Raw genomic sequence first — 9,495 nt, 5'->3', positions numbered from 1 at the left:
ATATGAATAGATGACAAATGTGTTGCATTGTCCTGTCAATGCCGAACTTCCATTAATTTCGGCTCCTTAACTACAAGTGACCACCACAGACCGCCACTCCTTACGTGCTGTGATGCTGCTGTTCTATACAGAATTTGTTTTTCAAAATGCTTCTAGTTGCTGAGATTAGGTCAATAAAATACTGATTACAGAATACTTGTTCTGCAGCTGCCATGGCAAATTTCCACTATCAATCAGTTACAGTGCATAGAACGATAGTCAGTCAATTACTGTGAACACAATGCAGGTCTGCCAAAAGAAGCACATAGAATAATAGTGTAGAAAATCACTCTTTTTGGCATGGTTACCCCCACTTTATGCCTGTTTATCAGTGTGTTAAGACTGTCTTCCCTGGGATCCTGCTAACCAGGACCCCCATGATTGTGCTCTCTCCTCCGAATTTGGTTGCTTTGGTACCCTTTTACACCCCACAATTGGCATACTGGTGTACCCCTGCAAGTCTCTCTTACATGGTACCCAAGGTATTGGCACACCAGGGGTCCCCCATAGGCTGATGCATGTATTATGCCACCCATGGGAGCCCATGCAAACTTTGTCTGCAGGCCTTCATTTGCAGCCTGCGTGAAAAGATGCATGCACCCTTTCACTGCAGACCACTGCACCAGGGCACTGTAAGTCACCCTTATGGTAGGCCTTCATAGCCCAGAGGGTAGGGTGAAGGTGCCTGTGTGTGATGGCACCCCTGCATAAGCAGAGATGCCCCTATGAACTCCAGTTCAAATGCACTGGACTTCGTAAGTGCAGGGAAGCCATTTTATCTGTGTACTGGTCACAGGTCACCACTACCTGTGGTCCAGCTACATAATAGTAACTCTGAACCTAGGCATGTTTGGTATCAAACATGTCAGAATCATACCCCAATACCAATTCTAGTATTGGTGGCATGATTCCATGCGCTCTGGGGCTTCTTAGAGGACCCCCCCCTCACAGTATTGCTCCTGCCAGTCTTCCATGGTGTGCAGGCAGCCCACACTGCTGCAGCCCCTCAGACAGGTTTCAGCCTTCCTGTTGCTTGGCCAGCTCAAGCAGGGGAAGGTAGAACATAGGAGTTCCTGTAGGAGAGGGAGGCAACACCCTCTCCCTTGGAAATAGGTGTTACCTGTTTTGGGAGGGGTAGCCTCCCCATGCAACCGGCTTGCTTTGAAGGGCTTCTTTAGCACCCTCCTTGCATAATCAGGTTTGAACCAGCCCAGGAACCCCCAAGTCCCTGTTCTGGCATGAAAGCACACAAAGTAAAGGGGGGTGACCACTCCCCTGTCCATCACACCCCCTCGCAGGGGTGGTTCCCAGAGTTCCTCCAGGTGGCAACTTGATTCTGCCATCTTGAAAACAAGATGTGCAGAGGCCCTTAGGAGCATCTGGTTGGTCAGAACAAGTGACTGATGTCAGTGACCCCCTCAGATAGGTGGTCACCCTGCAGAGTCACAAATCCCCATGGTAGGACTATTTAGGGACTCCCTTGTGGGTGGGTCTCCCGATTCCACATGCAAGACTCCACCATGACTCTTCTGCATCAACCTCTTCTTCTCCTCCTGGCAACTGGAACTGCAACTGGACTCTTCAAGAACCCAACAAGCCTGCAACTCCTGAGACAACCTTGCCTTGCAACATTGTTTCCCCAGCTCCTTCCTGCAACTGCAACATGTCCACTGCTGTGTATCCCCTTGGGTCAGCAAGACTTCAGATGCACCAAGAACGAATCTCCAGTGGAATGAAGGAGTCACTCCCCTGCATCCGCAGGCACCTAAGGCAATGATGACCGGCAGCTGGGATCTGCTGCCATCCAGCTCCAGGAAGAATCTCCAACACAGGTGGTGGGCCTGGTACCCCTTGGTCCTCACTACCTGCTGTCCAACTTAGGAGACGGTGAGCCCTTGCCTCTCCTTGCAGGACAGTACCCCTGTGCACAGCAACTCTTACAGCAACCAAGGCTTGTTGACTCTTGTTCCAAGGGATCCTCAGGCTCCAAGTAGCCCCGGCCTCCAGCACTTCATCCTTGCAAGGATAGTCTGTCCTCTGCTGCTCCAGTAACGTAGGACTCCTCTCCAGGTGTGCTGACTGGCACTCACTGCAACTTATTGTGCCTGCCGCCAGTGAGGGCTGCAACTGCTTCTGTTGGCTCTCCCGAATGGTGAGGGTCAGCCTGGACTCCCCTCCAAGGGCCGAGTGCCCTGGACCTTCCTGGTCCTCTTCAGCTCTGCAACTCTTCTTTTGCTCCAACTTGCATATGCCAAGGGTTGTTGGTGGTCCTCCTGATCACTGACCATCTGCAACCCGGCGACCGAAGTGAGACATCATCTGCATGACTTCTAGGACTTCTCTGCAACTCCTGGTCTCCACAGATGATCTTCATCTTCCCTCGTCGACCCAGATCTTCATCCACAGAAGGGTGGGTAGTGGCTCCTGCCCCGCCTGGGCACTCCTGAGTTGACTGGACTCTGTCTCCTCCTTTTCCAGGTCTTCTTCTCTCAGAAACTGAAGTTGGGTTCACTGTACTGGTCCTGGTCTTGCAATCTTTCTCTTTCTAAGTCCTCTTGTTAGTCCTTGGGAAGACCAGGTACTTACCTCTACTCTCCTGGTCGCGGGGGTCACTTAGGTCGTCACCTCTTGGCAACATTTTGGCAATGAAATACAATCTAAATAGATCAATGCCAATCCACAGTACTCACTAACAAACATGATAGTCTAAAGTAGACAAAATGAACAAGTCGAACTGCAGCTAGTGACTTTGTCCAAAGAGACACCACAACATTTCTTGCACCATAGAAAGTCATGTTCCAAGTAATCTGTGACTTCTGATTTTGCTATGGACAGGTCTGTGTCCAACTGTCCTGTCAATATTGTCATTCTGCCTCCGGCTTTCAAGGCCTTTGGCACTGGTCCGCTTCTGATTAAAGGGGGCATCTCTTGAGATGCTCTGTGCTCATGCATCGGGGCTCACCCATTGTTGTAGGTTGCACTTATTGACTATCTTCTGTGGGGGTCGGATTGCCTCATTTTGCTTGAGCCCCCACCTGCTCCCACGCCGGATGCCTGTCTCTTTCAGTCACACTCTGACTTGCTTCATGGAAAGTCATGTTCCAAGTAATCAGTGACTTCTGATTTTGCTATGGACAGGTCTGTGTCCAACTGTCCTGCCAATATTGTCATTCTGCCTCCGGCTTTCAAGGCCTTTGGCACTGGTCCGCTTCTGATTAAAGGGGGCATCTCTTGAGATGCTCTGTGCTCATGCATCGGGGCTCACCCATTGTTGTAGGTTGCACTTATTGACTATCTTCTGTGGGGGTCGGATTGCCTCATTTTGCTTGAGCCCCCACCTGCCCCACTCCTGCTGTGCCTAGCTGTTTCAGGCCAACTAGCAGGTGAGGTGCCTAAGAGAAATAGGGGGTCATTACACCCCTGGTGGTCAAAGACCGCCAGGGTTGTTTTGGTGGATTTCACCACCAACAGGTTGGTGGTAAAATCCTGGGGATTACGACCGCGGCAGAAGAACCGCAGTCGCAATGCCGGGACCGGCGGTTTCCCACCACTTTTGTCCCGGCGGTTTCCCGCCACTTTTGTCCCAGCGGGAGTAATCCGCCAGGGGATTACGAGTCCCCCTCCTACCAGCCTGGCGGAAAGGGGAGTTGTGGGGCCCCCTGCCACGGCCCGTGTAGCTTTTCACTGTCTGCTATGCAGACAGTGAAAAGCGCGACGGTTGCAACTGCACCCGTCGCACAGCCGCAACACCGCAGGCTCCATTTGGAGTCGGCTCCTGTGTTGCGGCCGAGAAACCTGCCGGCCGAGCGGGGATCTCATAATGGCCGTGGCGCGAGTGCGGCCTCATTGGCGGCCGCCCAACGGTCAGACCTTCCCGCCAAGGGCGTAATGAGGGCCATAGTCTCTTATTCCTACAAGAAGGTAAGGCACAGGCATATTTATTCTAGGGAGTTACTGCGCCAACATGCATCACAATGATCCATGAAGAGTGGTCAGTTACCTGGGGCTGTACTGTTCCCAGAGGTGGGAAAATCTAGAGCCGTGGTGCCATATTGGCGTCTAAGCAGTCTGAAGACTGCCTCCCCCTGATAGACTAGCGGTGCAGGCCTGCTGCATCTCCCGGCTCAGCACCTGATCCGCGAGTGGGAGTTGATGGGTGGTCACACACCCCTTACAGGCCCTGGTGGGGGCATATATTGGTGGGAAAATCTAGAGCCATGGCACCATATTGGCGTGTCAGCAGTCTGAAGACTGCCTCTCCCTGATAGAGTAGCGGTGAAGGCCTGCTACATTTTACAGCTCAGCACCTGACCCAAGAGTGAGGGGGGTCACATAACCCTTACAGACCCTGGTGGGGCGTATATTGGTGGAAGGACCCATGCTGGCCATTGACTGAGAGGTGAGGAGCCCCAGCGCCGAAAGGTACCATTGCACCCACAGCCCCCTGACCTTAAGGAATCTAACCACTAGTGCAGCAACGTCCAGCAGGCAGCACTATTCCTCGTCCAGCCTGTGGCTTCCCAGAACCAACCACCTTGACCTAGCCTGCAGCATCTTTTTATTAAAAAGTATTAGTAGCGCTGTGTTTGCACCCTGCATCTGGCTGACCCTGTGCCGCTAATGGTGTGTGTTTGGTGCTAACCTGTGCACCCCTAGGTCTGCCCTCTGAAGTCACAGGGAGTTACCTGATGGCAGATCTATTTCCAAGTCTCTCGCCCCCCAACCCCTCCCCAGTCTCCTTAGGATCAATCCCATTATAAATCAGACACCAACTTTGACCTCTGAACCCATCCGTCCCTGTGTTGCTGGTGGTGAATGTTTGGAGTCAACCAGAACCTTGACCTGTGGACATACTAACCCCAGTGACTGTAACTGTAAATCAATTACTTACCACAAAACTGCAATAACCCTTTTCTCACCCTAGGACTGTTTAAAATTTTGCTATATAAAATGCTACATAAAAACAATTGGCCTGGAGTTTGTCATTGATTGTCTGCATTACCGTCTGATAAGCCTAACTCACCACACTAACACAAAAGAGATCATTAGTATTGTATTCTTTAACGTCTGTTAAGTCCCAGGGGAACATCTGTACTCTGTGCACACTATGGGGGTCATTCTGACCTTGGCGGTCCATGACCGCCATGGCGGAGTGCGGCGGAAGCACCGCCAACAGGCTGCCGGTGCTTCCTGGGCGATTCTGACCGCGGCGGTAAAGCCGCGGTCGTAAAAAGGGGAGCCGGCGGTTTCCCGCCGGTTTCCTGCCGGTTTCCCGCTGGCCCAGGGAACCCGCCACGGTCAGAATGACCGCCTATATATAATTTTGAACAACTATAAACAGAGCCAGAAGACTGAAAATTCCAGCAGGGACTAAGCAAGTGCTGCAATGTGTCATCGATTCAGCAGACCTAACACTGCATACCATGCAAGGGCGTGCATGGCACCCACGTGGTAAGAGGGTTGCTGGCTCCAATGCCACAATGGACACTTACACCGTGAGCAATGGCTGGAGTCATCTCACATACAGTGAACAATAAACCTGTTAGCTGGACTGATCAGGAATACACCATGGGTAGACTGAAATCAACTAAACCTCCCTCCTTTCCACCCTCTCCCACACTCCATGCTGAATCCACTCATTAGGGGACAAACCTGGCCGACTGATGGTGTGGTTGGCCTAACAGGATTTACAAGCCCAATGATAACAGAAATCACCTTGCTTATATGCCAAACACTACGTTCGCAATCCGCCATACTTCAATTTGTATTACTGTGACCTTACAGCTAGCCACCCACCCCTCTAGTAGCCACTGCCTATTCTGTGTAATGATTCAGACTTCCCTGCTATATCCTTGAGTGGCCTGTCTGATACTCAATATTAAAAAAACTTTTGATTAACTCTCCTGTGAGTACCTGTTTGCAACCCAACACTGAACTTTTATACACAAACCCCATTTCCACAGTCCCAGTTAACTGCCTAATCTTGTCCCCCCTTTCCTGTTGGTCGTTTCCCACAGTCCTCAGCTAGTAACCCCCCTTACTGAATCCCAATCTGTCTGATATGTTGAGTCCAGTCCAAATGAGGGTAGCTACAAAGGTGCTGCTCAGTTGAGCATTCTTGTGTAGCCTTACTAGAACCCAGAGAGGCCATCAGACTGATCCATATGGAACCAGTGTTTCTCACTCTCGTAGACCAACCACTCAGAGATGTATTGTAAGCGGGCGGCCCAATAGTACTTTAGGATATTCGAGCAGGACACTCCACCACTTTCTCTAGGCAGCATGAGTAAAGAGTTACAGATCCTCCATTGCTTACCATTCTTAATAAAGCAAAAGTCCCACTGTAAGTGAGTGATATCATCTCGGGCAGCCTGGCTCTGTCAAAGACAAGCATTATGGTGAAAACAGGGCTGTTTTACTCTGACAAAAATGAGCAGCAGCAAACCAGTCTCTAATGGGCCATCACTAACAAGTTTTGTCATTTATATCCAAACTTTGGAGTGCGTGCCAGAAGGGGAGGGACTACAAATACTCTTCAGAAGCCCGAGCCCACCCCCACTTCTAATAATCATATTGTGGATAATTTTACAAATTTGTTATGTCTGCCAGACCAGAATAGTATGATTGGCATCATGTGTTTGAATGCATGTTTTAAAACATTAACAGAAGTTATCTGCAATGATGAAAACAGTTGAGATAGATTTAAAAATAGCCAATGAAACTGAATATTTGTGAAAAATTCAGAGGAGGCCAATATTATTATTACCCACTGGGGGAAAGAGTGGCCTCACATTTTAAAAAGTGAAGACTGGTGGTGTAGAGTGTAGTGGCTTGCTGCCGGTGGAGTTGGTATTGTGTGGATTGGTATAGAGAGGTGTACCATTGTGTGGTGTGGGTTTGCAGGGAGTGACATTGTGTAGCTTAGAGTGTACTGGCATAGAATGGAGTGCTATTTTGTGGTGTGAAGTGAGGTGTGGAATAGTGTTGCATTCAGTACAGTGGAGTGGCACTGTGTGGCTTGTAGTTACATTTAGTGGAGAACAGCCATCCTGAAACAATCAGATCATACATAAGGATGGAATTATGACAAAATCGAAAATATTGATGTTCCAGCCATAGAAATAAAGGATTACACCATGTACGAAGAAGCATTTTGTAGGAAAATGGCTCCTGGTCTCAGTTACCCCATCCCCCCCACTTTTTGCCTGATATTGATACTGACTTGACTTGAGAGTGTGCTGGGGTCCTGCTAACCAGGCCCCTGCACCAGTGTTTTTTCACTAAAAATACACCATTGTTCCACAATTGACACACCTCTGGCACACAGATAAGTCCCTTGTAAAAGGTGCCAGTGGTACCAAGGGCCCTGTGACCAGGGAAGGTCCCTAAGGGCTGCAGCATGTGTTGTGCCACCCTAAGGGACCCCTCACCTAACACATGCACACTGCCATTGGAGATTGTGTGTGTTGGTGGGGAGAAAAAGGCAAAGTCGACATGGCATCCCCCTCAGGATGCCATGCAAACCAAATACTGCCTGTAGCATAGGTAAGTCATCCCTCTAGCAGGCTTCAAAGCCTTAAGGCAGGGTGCACTACACCACAAGTGAGGGCATAGCTGCATGAGCAATATGTCCCTACAGTGTCTAACTGCATCTTTAGAGGTTGTAAGTGCAGTGTGGCTATATTAAGTATATGGTCTGGGAGTTTGTCAACATGAACTCCACAGCTCCATAATGGCTACATTGAATACTTGGAAGTTTTGTATCAAACCTATCAGAATAACCAACCCACACTGATGCCAGTGCTGGATTTATTACAAAATGCACACAGAGGGCATCTTCGAGATACCCCAGTATTTTACCCAGTCCTTCAGTTCAGGATTGACTGGTCTGTGCCAGCCTGCCACTGAGTGACGAGTTTCTGACCTCCTGGGGTGAGAGCCTTTGTGCTCTCAGAGGCCAGAAACAAAGCCTGCACTGGGTGGAGGTGCTTCACACACCTCTCCCCCCCCCCTGCAGGAACTGTGACACCTAGCAGTGAGCCTCAAATGTTCAGGCTTTATGTTACAATGCCTCAGGGCACTCCAGCTAGTGGAGATGCCTGCCCCCTGGACCCAGCCCCCACTTTGGCGGCAAGTCCGGAGGAGTTAATGAGAAAAACAAGGAGGAGTCACCCTCCAGCCGGACAGCCCCTAAGGTGTGCTGAGCTGACGTGACCCCTTCCTTAGAAAATCCATCTTGCTTTGGAGGATTTCTCCCAACAGGATTAGGGAGGTGCCCCCCTCCCCAAAAGGCAGAGGTACAAGGAGGGTGTAGTCACCCTCAGGGACAGTAGCCATTGGCTACTACCCTCCAGCCTTAAAACACACCCCTAAATGTAGTATTTAGGGATGATCCTGAGCCCAAGAAAACAGATTTCCTGGAGCCCTAAAGAAGAAGGACTGCTGACCTGAAAGCCCTGCAGAGAAGACGGCGACAACTGACTTGGCCCCAGCCCTACCGGCCTGCCTCAGACTCAAAGAACCTGCAACAGCGACACATCCAGTGGGACCAGCGACCTCTGCCGACTCAGAGGACTGCCCTGCCACCCAAAGGACCAAGAAACTACCAAGGGCAGCGGCTCTGTCTGAACATCCAAGAAGAAACCATATTTAAAGGGACTCCAGCCTCTCTCCGGAAGTGTGAGTCCCCAACACTCTGCCCCTGACTCCCTTGGCTCGTGTCCAGTGAAACCAACACTTCAGCGAGGACCCCCAGGTAACTCCAACAACGTGGAAACCCTGAGACGACCTCCCTGCACCCCCATGGCGACCCATGCAGAGAGAATCCAGAGGATCCCCTGACTGCGACTGCCCGATAACAAAGAATCCAACGCCTGGAAGAAGCACTGCACCCGCAGCCCCCAAGCCAGAGAGGAACCAACTACCGGTGCAGGAGTGACCAGCAGGCGGCCCTCATCCTTTCCCAGTCGGTGGCTGGCACGAGAAGCCCCCCTGTGCCCTGCCTGCATCTCCAGAGTGACCCTGGGTCCCTCCATTGCTTTCAACTCAAAACCCGACACCTACTTTGCACACTTCACCCGGCCGCCTCTGTGCCGCTGAGGGTGTATTTTGTGTGTCTGTTTGTGACCCCCCCCCCCCAGTGCTCTACAAAACCCCCCGGTCTGCTCCCGGAGGACGCAGGTACTTACCTGCTAGAAGACTGGAACCGGAGCACCCCTAGTCTCCATAAGCGCCTATGTTATTTGGACCCTACTTTGACCTCTGCGCCTGACCAGCCCTGTGTTGCTGGTGCTTGGTGTTTGGGGTTGACTTGAACCCCCAACGGTGGGCTGCCTATGCCCAAAGAATGAACTTGTACATGCTTTACTTACCTGCTAAACTAACTTGTACTTACCTCCCCAGGAACTGTTGATTTTTGCACTGTGTCCACCTTTAAAATAGTTTATTACCATTTTT

The sequence above is a fragment of the Pleurodeles waltl genome, chromosome 4_2 (assembly GCF_031143425.1).
Source record: "Pleurodeles waltl isolate 20211129_DDA chromosome 4_2, aPleWal1.hap1.20221129, whole genome shotgun sequence".
Lineage (NCBI taxonomy): Eukaryota > Metazoa > Chordata > Amphibia > Caudata > Salamandridae > Pleurodeles > Pleurodeles waltl.
The sequence above is the reverse complement of the archived record's forward strand: the minus strand, read 5'-3'. Positions refer to the sequence as shown.